Raw genomic sequence first — 12,622 nt, 5'->3', positions numbered from 1 at the left:
ACAGAGCTGTCCTCACCAGTCCCCTGTAATGTATGGAGGGACAAGCAACTCTGCTTCAGGGCCGAGTGACAAAGTATGATTCAAAGAAGGGAGAGAAGACACAGCCTGGCCTCTCTGAGACCTCAGGGGCCACAGATCTGGGCTCGCTTGGAGCTGGCACCTTTGGCACTGGTGTTCACCTATTTTAATGATTGGCCCACTTAGAGACAGAAGAGGTCTACCAGAAGAGAAAGATTCTAAAATTAGGCCTTCAAACCAGGGAAATATCTATTTCAAAGACACTTTTCTATTTCTTCCCTTTGCCATTTGAAGGCCACAGAGAAGCTGGTGCTACACCAGGTCCCAAGAGAAGCACTTGGCAGATCACTCATCAGAAAATGACTTCCATTAGAATAGCACACTCGACTATTCAAAGCACTTCTGCATCGGTTACCTAATATCCGGTCAGCACAGACAGGCTCCAGGATAGAATGGCGTCTCAGAAATCATCGCTTTCAAGCTTTTGATCTTTCCTGCAAATTGGCTTCAAAGCTGCTTTTCCTTCTGAAATCTATTTTTGGGTCATTTGCAGAAAATTCCCCAGTGACAGTCTCTTCTTACTTCTTCATTTTGGCCAAGAATTTTTTCTTTTCTTTCCTTTTCTTTTCTTTTCTATTTTAATTGAAATAGAGTTGATTTACAATGTTGTGTTAGTTTCTGGTGTACAGCATAGTGATTCAGTTACATACACACACACACACATATATATAGAATATATATACATTCTTTTTCACATTCTTTTTCATTATAGATTATTCCAAGATATTGAATACAGTTCCCTATGCTACATAGTAGGACCTTGTTGTTTATCTATTTTATATATAGTAGTTTGTATCTGCAAATCCCAAACTCCTAATTTATCCCTCCCTCCTCACTTTCTCCTCTGGTAACCATAAGTTTGTTTTCTATGTCCATGAGTCTATTTCTGTTTTGTAAATAAGTTCATATGTGGTTTGGTTCTTTTTTAAAGATTCCAAAAGAATGTTTTCTTTTGGTGCTGTAATTCTTTGCATAACTCATTCAGTGGTCAAAAGAATAAAGTTGGTCAAAAGCAGACCAATTTTAATGTGTATTATTATATCCCACTCATTTGTCAAAGAATTACCAAGAGCTTGAGTTTTGAATTCTATGTGAAAGAGGCAACAAGGTGATGCCTATGGAAGTACGTACACCTCTGCCTCCATCAACCCATCACTGGACAAATCGAAATGTGGGCACATGCCTCAGCCCCCCACCCCTAAAACCTGACCTGTCCCCAGAGGAACCCAGCAGAGGAGAAACTCAGCAATGCTGAGATGTGGGTGGCACGTTCCCACACTCTGGTTTCTGAATGAGTCTGGGAGCCCCTCACAAACCTGAGCTGGCCACCAAGATAACCCGAAGCAAAGGTTTATGCACACAAGCTTTCCCAGGGAAAGAATCAGAGCTGTCAGAGACACCAATTTCAGCTCTTCTGACCAAGTGTGAAGGCCAGATTTCAACTATTCACTCCACGATGAGACGTCTGGGTCAGGTGAGGTCAGAACTGGCGCTCTCGTTATTTCTAAGTAGATAAACCAAATCAAATAAGCATCTTCTCTCCTGACTGCCTCCCATCGCCTTCTATTCTCCATCCGGTCCTACACAGAAGAGGAGTTAGCTGGCTTAGAGCATCTCACTGCAGCCGCCAGGGGTGCAGGGTCACTAACCAGCAAAGGAAGTCAAGAGCCATCCGAGATGGTGCAGACACACACAAACAATACATTGACTCAGAACACATACAGATGCAACATACATGTATACAACAGATACATACAAAACACACAGATGCAATACACACATAACACATACATAGACACTAAACTCACATAGACACAATACACACATACACAAGAGATATACACAAAACAGACACACAATATATATACAGAGAGAAAACAGGTGGATACAACACACATATACAACAGACACACACGAACACATATACACACAATACATATAGACACAACATATTCTTAGAAAAAGACACAAGCATAGACACATATGCGAATACCTAAATCCACACACACACTTCCACGCACCTGGGGAAGCCTCTTACCTGGGGCCACTATGATTTCCACTCCATCCCCCGGGTCCTTCAGGTTTATTTTATGGTGCATTTGTAAGTGTCAGCATCATCCTCTGGCAGATTCTCCATGGCGACAATGAAAGTGTAATGACTGTAACCATCTTTTTTTTTTTTTTTTTTAGGTGTACATAGATTTTATTTATTTATTTATTTTTTAAGACTGTGACCATCTTTAATGGAGACCCGGTCTCTCTTCTTCAGCTACTTCGGTCTTAATGAGGTAGGAACAGGAGTCCCAGGTGGCTCTCTGGCACCAGCATTTCACATATGCTCCCAGCCCTGTCCCCATTGGCACTGCACTGCCAGGGACCCTCCCTTCGGGCCACTCTCCTAGCCAGGGCCTCTCACTGAGGAGTCACCTGAAAAACAAATGCCCATGTATCTTCTCAGCCAGCACTATGACCTGGAAATGCCAAATTCTGGCAACAACACACACATCCATACGACAGCAACAACAAATTAAAACCAGAGGGAAGATGCCCCATGAACAGAAAGAGAACCACCATTTGTTGAGACCCTGCTGTATTAGAGACCTCACAGCAACTCTCCGTGGGGATGCTATATCCCCATCATACAGATGGAGAAACTGAGGCTCAGGGAAGTTGTATGACTTGCCCAAGTTCACAATAACCTATAGTGAAAGAGGAGGCATTTGAGTCAACTTCTGCCTGACTTCGTGCTTTGATCAGCAAAGTCTATCCCAGGGCAAAGGGATGAGGCATCTGTGGTTGCTGAATGCTTTAAGATAAATGTACTTAGCAAATATTTATTAATAATTATAACAATAACCCATATTTATTGAAAAATTCCACTACATAAATTATCTCATTTCATTCACCCATGAATAAGGAAGAATCATTATCCCCATTTTGCAGATGAGGAAACTGAGATTTAGCAAGGTTAAGTGATTTATCTAAGATCACAAAGCCAGCAAGTAGCAGAGTCAGAGTTCAAACTCATATTCCTCTGTTCCCAAGCCTCATGATTTTAACCAGTTTATGCTCCACCTCTATTGGTCGAATAAGATCCATAAAGATAAAAGCATAGATGTTTCCGTCCCCAGCCTTTCTCTGAGTAACTACTCTGAACTCAGGGTGCTGTCAACAAGGCCTCAGGACGCTTGCTTCTTTTTTTGAAAATCCCAGAAAACATCAGAGACGGACTCAAGGATAACGGTGGTTCTCGGTATCTCCAGGCACGTGCACAGGGTCTACCTGCAGATTCCAGTTTCCTAGCTGGTAAACCCCACAGAAGAACACCTGCAAATGCTCACAGTCAAATACAAGGAACTTCCACACACCCCACTCATTTTCACATGCCCAGTCCACTGGTTAGCAAAAGAATGACAAAAAAACAAGCTTCTCACTTAAGTATCACAAAGATCCACAGAAGCGGCAGCTCTTAGGAACCGCCCCACGTTGCGCGAATCCTTCTAAATCCAGCCTGCAGTTTCGATTCTTAGATTCGACGGAAGTTTCAGAGTGAGCTCATGCGGGTAAGAGGTGGGGAGGGCTGAGTGTCCCAGATAATTGAGGGGTGTAAACAAATGATGAGATGCAGCCACAAAAGTAGCTCGGGGCTTTCTGTGGTTGGTGGGTGGGGGGCGGCAAGTTAAAGAGTCCATTGTCCCCCTAAATCTGCAGACAAAGTTAGACTAACAGATTCATGGAACTGTATAGAGAGTCCAGGAACAGACTCACCTATATGTATATGGCCAATTGATTTTCAATCAAGACAATTCAATGGAAAAGGAAAAGTAATACTGGAGCAACTGAATATCCATGTGGGGGAAAAAATGAACCTTGACCTCTGTTCACACCATACACACAGATGAATTCTAATTCATTCATTCATTAATTTTTAAATGATCACAGACCTAAACACAAAGCCAGACCCTTAAGAGATACTTTTGCAAACTTGACATAGGCAACTATTTTCTTGGGACACAAAGAGCACCACCGTAAGTTTCGGATTGGATTTCATCAAAGTTAAAATTTTCCATTCATCAAGAGACATCATGTAGAAAATGAAGAGGCAGACCAGACACTGGGAAGAAATATATGCAGTGCATGTCTCTTGTCGTGGACTATAGACAGTGGACATCTGGCATACATAAAGAACTCTCATAAATCACCAATAAAAAAGGGAAGCAACTCAGTTTTTTAAGCCCCTGTCTTTTATTTATTTTAATTGAAGTATAGTTGATTGCAACTCAGTTTTTTAAATAGGCTTAAGATTTGAACAGACACTGCACTAAAGAAGATATATGAAAAGCTAATGCACATATGAAAAGGCACTCAGCAGCACTGGTTTTCAAAGAAATGCAATTTAAAACCACAATGCAATTTAGAACAGTGTTCATGGGTGCACTTAAAAAAGGGGGATATACTTAATGCCACTGAACTGTATACTTTGAAATGGTTTAAATGATCAATTTCGTGTTATGTATACCTTACCACAATTTTATTTTTAAAAAAAGAACAGGAAATGGACACACAGGTACTTAGGAGATTACCTCTCATCAAAAGATCATAATTTTCATAAAAAGATTTGGTCATACATACATCCAGACCCACCCTTTCTTCCTGGCTAGTAGATATTTAGTGTCATCCCTAACTTAAATAATTTTATACATTATTTCACAGATAAGGAAGTAACATAAATGAGGTATTAACAGATAAGATATTAACATAAATTTTAAAAAATTTAAATGTACTCCCCCCTAAAAAACCAAACCCACACTGAGACACCATTTCACAGCCACTAGAATGGCTAAAATAAAAAACTCAGGCCTCCATGCCCTCGTCTCTAAATTGAAGAGTCTCTTATCTCATTGCTATGATGCCCTGTTCTATGGACCCCGACTTCACACAACTAATGACAAAAGGAGTCAAAACCCAAGAGATGAAGCCCACATCGTCCCATGCCATGATTTGTTCACCATTTATTTGTGATGTTCGATTGCCTCCCAATAGATCACTGGGACGTAGCTAAGCTAAAGCATCACATTAGAAAAATAAAGAAGCAAGAGCTGTAACGGTGACTGAGCACGAGGGCTGTCCTGGGGTCTCACACACGTTTCCTCATTCAGTCTTCACATCTGCCCTGTGCCGTGGTCCCCATTTCACTTTGTTTTCTTATACTTGACCTCGGTGCACAGAACCAAATCAATCAGAAACCCCGGCTGGTGAGCTTTAGCACCACACATGTGCTCTCTTTGGCTTTTATTTTATTTTATTTTATTTTATTTTATTTCCTCTAACCTCACTCTCATGCCTTGCACCCACTGAAACACCCTCTCTTGGATATTTCTCTTACACAAACTTTGAGCTGATCAAGCATCTCATTCAGCTGCTTTTTCAGCTGCACATCAAAGTTCTGAGATGCATCCGGGAAGCTGATGGTCATTCCTCCTGACCGATGAGGACTTTTCCACACTTTCCAGATTCTGTACCTTATCAGTTCTTTCTCTATTAACACACATTTCTGACTACTGGGTGATCCTCATACTCAACGATCTGTATGCTGTGGCCAAGAGCACTCCAGGGAACTTCCCTGGGCACAGTCTCGGCCCCTGCTACAGAAGAAACAATGGAGGTTAAGTGAGTTGGAATGAGTGGCAGAGTTGGGATTCAAATGCTGGCCACCAGGTTCCAGAATCCACAAGGCTGCGGGTATGCCTAACAACCAGGAAAGAATAAAAAAAAAAATTTGGGAGTCAACAACGTGTTAGTGTCTCTCCAGCACAAAGTGACAGCCTATCGTTAACACACAATTAAAGCCAGCAATCCGGATCAGCTTGACAAAGGCAACCTTTGACAGCACCCATTCCTGGTGACTAATTCTGTTTTCATCAAGCAATGTTCAGACTGATAATTTGGTCTCCAGAACAGACCTCTCCATCTGGGAATTGAAGATAACCAATTATCATGCCAGGAATATTTCCCAGTGCAAATCAATAAACTAGAAATCTGGCTTATAAATCAGTCTCTTGGGGGATGTAGATGTGCTGAAACACTCCATCACTGACAACAATAAACTTCTCTAGTTGTGAAAGTAAATCTTACCCCATTTTCTCTAGCCCAGGACTAGGACTTGGGTGAGCAAACATTTGCTGAAATGAAGAGCAAAATTGAGTTCTCAATCGTCAAAACCAAGTTCTGCCCTGAAGCATGGTGATACCTGCTGAACTGAGACCACCCACCAAGCCCAGCCCGGAAACAGAAGACTCTTGCCCATCTTTGTCCACAACCAGCCATCACTACCTGAGCATCCTTCTTTGCACATACCTCCCCAGATACTGTTCCCACCACCCCACTCACCTCCACTGGTCCCTTCACATCCCTCAGTTGCCCCTGACCTCAAGCAGTTGGGAAGAGCATTGGACTGGGAGTCAAAACCCCTGGATACTAGTCTCAGTTCTGCCATTCACCTGCTGTATGACCTTGGGCAGGTCAAATAACCTCTGAGTGTCAGCTTTCTCACCTATTGAATGGAATCAGAAAGTATCAGCCTTGCTTTACCACCACAGAGTTACACTGAAAGTTAAATGAGTTTACACTCTGTATTATGATTAATATGGAGTGCTTTGCAAGCTACAAAATGCTATATTATCTCAAATTATTTCAAAATAAAACTGTTTAACACTATATTCAAGTGAGGATGCCTGGAATTGACAATCTCTGTAATCGTGCAGATGATTTTATCAGTTCCTCTCCTAAGCACATATGAATGGCTGCAGAAATAAACAGGAAGTCTTTGCCATTTCAATTGTTCCCCCGGTACCATTTTCACTCACGTCTCCACCAACACTTCTGCCCCAGGTACCTGGGAGTGAGAAGAGGGAGGTGGTCACAAACAGGGTCATGGTTCTGCCCACGGAGTTCATGTCTCCCCTCTACACAGCCCAGCCATTCTAGACTCTATCTGGGCCTACCCTGCAGAGAGCAAGAACTACATTCTCTTACTTCTGCTTTTGTGTCTATCTCATCATTGTGGTTTCCATTTGGAAACCCACTCATTGTTTATTCTGCTGCCGCTTTTTTTTTTAAAGGAAGAAACTGAAAAGAAAAACAGTAAGTGTTTGGCCAACAGTAAGTGTTTGTCCTGGAATACATCAGTGTGGCAACCTTCTGTTCTCATAGCCTGGAAACCCCACCAGCACTGTGACCATGGAGAGAAAATCAATGTGCCGCAGGCCTCGGGTGCTGGTGGCAGGATCTCCTGGGAGTGTTATAAGAGAGCCTTGACCACAAATGCTTGTGACAGCTTCATGCATAATCACCAAAATTTGGAGGCAACCAAGATATCCTTCAATAGATGAATGGATGAACAAACTGGGCTACATCCTACAAGGGGATGTTATTCAGTGCTGAAAAGAAGTGACGAAGAGCATCATGGTGCCATCAGACACCCCTCTTTTTCATCCCCTCTTCTAAGAACTAAAAAATCAGCACCCACCCACAAACAAATGTGCTTCTGTGGGAGTTACAGAAATCCAGCACCACACACCAAGGGAGCCGGGGGGAGTCTCACCCGCCCGTGCTTTGAGTAATAGGCAGACAGATCTAGGTAGGGGCAGCAGAACCAACAGGACCCAGTGGACTGGCCCCAGCCCTCCTCAGCCTCATTTGGGGATACCTGCTGACTGGGGCAGACACCCAGATACAAGAGAGCCTTGTTAAAGTCCAGGCTTTCCAAGGAAGATCTCAGCAGTCCATTGGAGCAAAAAATATACATGAATACATATTTTTATATGTTTGCATGCAGTGGGAAAAGTAAGAGGAACTTATCAGCACCACCTCTCCCCCAAGGTGAAACAGTGCGAGGCTGCACCAGCCTGCAGGGGCCTCTCCAGAGGGGGAAAGGGAGAGCAGTGGGTGACAGCTGTGCAGGACATTGCTAGGGGAACTGTCCAGCAGAGCCCAAAGCACTGAGATGAGACTGCTATGACTTGGGGAAGGGAGGAGTTCAGGAAAGAGGCAGATAAGAATATTAGAGGGCATTAAAGGGATGTGGTTCCTGCTGACTGCGTTCAGGACTCCAGCAGGAAGCCTGCCCAACAGTCATTGGGAAAACCTCACCTGAGGGTGCCCCCACCTGGCCAACTCACTGAGTGTCAAACCCACCCCTCCTCCACTCCGCAGCACCTCCATGTGTGCACTGCCAAGTGTCTGAGAGTGAGCAAGCTCTGGTAGACAGGGAGGGGGCACACTCAGGAAACTGGCCCGGCTCTGTGGGCAAAGAAAACCACAAACCTGAGCTATAGCGCCACCTTCTGGAAAACAAAGCAGTTTTCCAACAGCCAGCCCGGTTGAGTTATGAGGTCGAGAGAAGACAAACACGCTTAAGGATTTTGCCACAAGAGGGAGCCAAAAGCAAGGTTCCATACAAGGTTGGAGAAGGTCCCAGATATTAGCAGAACCAACAAAAATTCCTCCCACCTGAAGGCTGCTAGTAAAGTTAGGGGGAGATGATGCTACTTCAGATGCAAAAATAACAACTCCGAACTCCAAGGAACGTGAAGAATCAAGGACACATGTCATCAACAAAACATAGCAACAATTCATAGAATTGTGTGATCTACCTGATAAAGAATTCCAAGTAGCTTCTTTGAGGACTCGAACAAGAAAACAGGCAGGAAACTAACTGAATCAGGAAAACAATACAAAAACAAAATTATAAATTTAATAAGGAGATAGAAATCATAAAGAAAAAAAGATCCAACCAGAAATTTTGGAGCTAAAGAGCTCAATGAATGAAATGAAAAATGCAATAGAGAACATCATTATTGGAATAGACCAAACAAAGAGAGAATCAGGGAACTAAAGGCTGGGAACTTTGATGTAGCTCAGTCAGAGGAGAGCAAAGGAAAAAAGAATGAAAAAGAGCAAAGAAAACCTATGTGATCTATGGGCACCATCAGATATACAAACATCAGAACAATTGGAATTGTAAAAGGAGAAAAGAGGAAGAAGGGAGCAGAAAGTTTATTTAAAAAAATAATAGCTGAGAACTTCCCAAACCTGGGGAGCGATTTGGACATTCAACTTCATGAAGCTAATAGATCACCCCATCATCTCAATGCAAAATAATTTGCTCCAAGTCACTTTATAATGAAACCATGAAAATCAAAGAAAAGAGTGAATCCTAAAATCAGCAAGAGTGAAAAAGATTGTAACCCCCCAAAGGAACCTCCTTTCACCTATCAGCGGATTTCTCAGCAGAAACTCTACAGGTCAGGAGAGAGTGAAACGATATATTCAAAGTGTTGGAAGAAAAATACTGCCAGCCAAGAATATTCTATCTGGCAATTATCCTTCAGAAATAAAGGAGAAGTAAAGACATTCCCAGGGAAGAAATGCTGAGGCTGTCCATAGACCTGCCTTAAAAGCAATACCAAGAGGAATTCTTTAAGCTGAAATGAGAAGACGCTAATTAGTAACATGAAAATATACAACATACTAATAAGTGTAAATACACAGAAGACTCTAAATCTGTAATATGATGTGTTAACCACTTACCTATAATATAAACATTAAGGGAAAAGAGGATTTAAAATAACTATCGCTACTATAATTTGTTAAAAAATACACAACACAAACACAGGTAAAGTGTGACATCAGAAATATAAAAGGGGGGAAGTAAAAGGGCAGGGCTTTTGTATGAGATCAAAGTTAAGTCGTTATCAGCTTAAAATGGACTGTTTTATCTAAAAGATGTTTTACAAAAGCCTGACGGTAACCATACAGCAAAAAAACTAGAGTAAATTCCCAAAAGATAAAGAGAGGGGATGTAGAGCATACCTCCATGGAAAACCACCAATTCACCAAGACAGACAGAAAGAGGGGGAAAGAACAATGGAGGATGGTAGAGCGCATGCTTAGCACACACAATGTCCTGGGTTCAATCCCCAGCACCTCCTCTAAAAGTAAGTAAATAAATAAATAAGCCTAATTATCTCTCCATCCACCAAAAAAAAAAAAAAAAAACCTTAAAAAAAATTTAATGGAAGTTCAAAAGAGCCAGAAAGCAATTAATAAGATGGCATTAGTAAGTCCTTATATATCAGTAATTACTCTAAATGTAAATGGATTGAATTCTCCAATCAAAAGGCACAGAGTGACCAGATGGATTTAAAAAAAAAAAAAAGACCCAATTATATGCTGCCTACAAGACACTTTAACTTTAAAGATGCACAGATTCTCAATAAAATATTAGCAAACCAAAGTCAACAGCACATTAAAAGGATCATATGCCATGATCAAGTGGGATTTATCCCTCGGATGCAAGGCTACTTCACCATACACAAATCAATAAATGTGATACACCACACTAACAGAATGAAAGATCAAAATCATATGATTATCTCAATAGATGCACAAAAAGCACTTGACAAAATACAACATCCTTTCATAATTCTTCTTTTAAAAACCCTCAACAAATTGGGTGTAGAAGAAACATATCTCAACATAATAAAGACAACATACAACAAACCCACAGCTAACATTATATTCAGTGATGAAATTCTGAAAGCTTTTCCTCTATAATCAGGAACAAGAAAAGGGGTGTCCACTCTCAGCATTTTTATTCAATGTAGTACTAGAAAATCTAGCTAGAGCAATCAGGCAAGGTAAATAAATAAAAGGGATTCCAATAGGAAAGGAAGAAGTAAAACTGTCATTATTTGCAGGAGATATGATCTTGCACATAGAAAATCCCAAAGACCCAAATAAAAACTGTTGGAACTAATCAACAAATTCTGTAAAGTTGCAGGATATAAAATTAACATAGAGAAACAATTTGTTTCTCTATGTTAATAATGAACTATCTGAAAAAGAAATAAAGAAAACAATCTCAGTCACAATAGCATCAAAAAAAAAATGTAGGAATAAATTTTACCAAAGAAGTGAAAAATCTGTACAATGAAAACTACAACACTTTGATGAAAGAAATTGAAGATAAAACAAATAGAATGATATCCCATGTTCATGGATCAGAAGAATTACTATTGTTAAAATATCCATACTACACAAAGCCATTGATAGATTCACTGCAATCCCTATTAAAATTCCATAGCATTTTTTGCAGAAATCAAAAAAACAAATCCTAAAATTTGTACAAAAGACCTTGAATAGCCAAAGCAATCACAAGAAGACCAAAGCCAGAGGCTCCACACTTCCTCACTTTGGTAGTATTATATACAAAGGTAGAGAGATTAAAACAGCATGGTACTGACATAAAAACAGACACAAAGACCAAAGGAACAAAATAGAAAGCCCCCAAATAAATCCCGGCTATGCAGTCAACTAATATTTGACAAGAGAGCCAAGAGCACTCAATGGGGAAAGGATGGTCTCTTCAACAAATGATACTGGGAACACTGGAAAACCACATGCAAGTAAGTGACATCGGATCCCTATCTTACATGACCCACAAAAATTAACTCAAAACGGATTACAGACTTCAGCTGAGACTTCAGTTGAGGCTCCCAGGGCCTCAGTTATGAGCAGATCCCTGGATACCTCGCAACTTACAGTCCAAACTTCCTTCCAGCCTGAGACCTCTGTATCAGTCCTGTCCTTGATCTCTCCTCTTGGACTGTCTCAAAGATACATCCAGCTCAACATGTCCAAAGCTAAACTCATGATTATGCCCCTCTGAAAAGGAGTCTCACCCTCTTCCACCATTTCCTAGTTGTCATCCCTGACCCATCTTTCCCTTCATCCCTACATCCTGGAGTCCATCCAGTGCTGCCTCCTAAAGGCCCTCAGGTTTATCCACCGCTCTGTCTCCACCGCGGCCAACTTAGCTCAGGCTACTGTCATCTCACAATCGCCTCCTGGCTGGCCTGCCCACCTCCACTCTTGGTTATTCACTACCCTGCAGCCAGAATACGCCTTTTGAAAAACAAATCCAGTCTTGTCATTACTCTTTATAAAACATTCAACAGCCTCCCAAGACTTTTAGGATAAAGGCCAAACTCCTCCAACAGACCTAAGTTTGGCCCCTGCCGACTTCCCAGGCCTTGTTCCACACCAACCTCCCCCTCCTTCCCCAGGTGACAACCACGAGGTTTCAGTTCCTCATACAGTACACACCCCCTTGGCTATTGGAACTTTTCATGTGCTGTTTCCTGGGCCTAGGATGCTCCTTTCTTCCCTTTGCCTGGTTAACTCATACTCTTCCTTCAGATCTCAGATAGATTGTCATTTATTCATTTAACAAATATTTATTGGACCCCCACAGGTGTTATACTAGGTGCTGGGATCAACGAAAAAACAGATTAAATTCTCATCCTAAAGAAGTTTACACTCCCCTGGTGGGAGGAGGAAGGTAGACAATAAACAAACATAAAACATGTCAGGAGATCATAAGTGCCCAGAAGAAAAAGAGAGCAGAGTGTGTCAAGGGGACCCAGCACTATTAGATATCAAGGAAAGTCTCTATGATAAAGTGATAATTTAGCAGAGACCT

The 12,622-nt window shown here is 41.5% G+C and overlaps 1 long non-coding RNA gene across 1 annotated transcript in view; it reads right to left on the bottom strand.

Moving 5' to 3' along the window:
• Positions 1–449: 449 nt before the first annotated feature.
• The window catches only part of LOC116656738, a 34,427-nt gene continuing 22,254 nt past the window's right edge, over positions 450–12,622 (bottom strand). The window contains exons 2-3 of the long non-coding RNA XR_004311656.1: positions 2,117–2,505; positions 450–651 (exon numbers count right to left, since the gene is read on the bottom strand). This is a non-coding gene — a long non-coding RNA (uncharacterized LOC116656738). The remainder of the gene's footprint in view (positions 652–2,116; positions 2,506–12,622) is intronic.

The sequence above is a fragment of the Camelus ferus genome, chromosome 16, assembly GCF_009834535.1.
Source record: "Camelus ferus isolate YT-003-E chromosome 16, BCGSAC_Cfer_1.0, whole genome shotgun sequence".
Classification (NCBI taxonomy): Eukaryota; Metazoa; Chordata; class Mammalia; order Artiodactyla; family Camelidae; genus Camelus; species Camelus ferus.
Note: the sequence above shows the minus strand (reverse complement) of the source record. Positions and strands in the feature narration are given on the sequence as shown.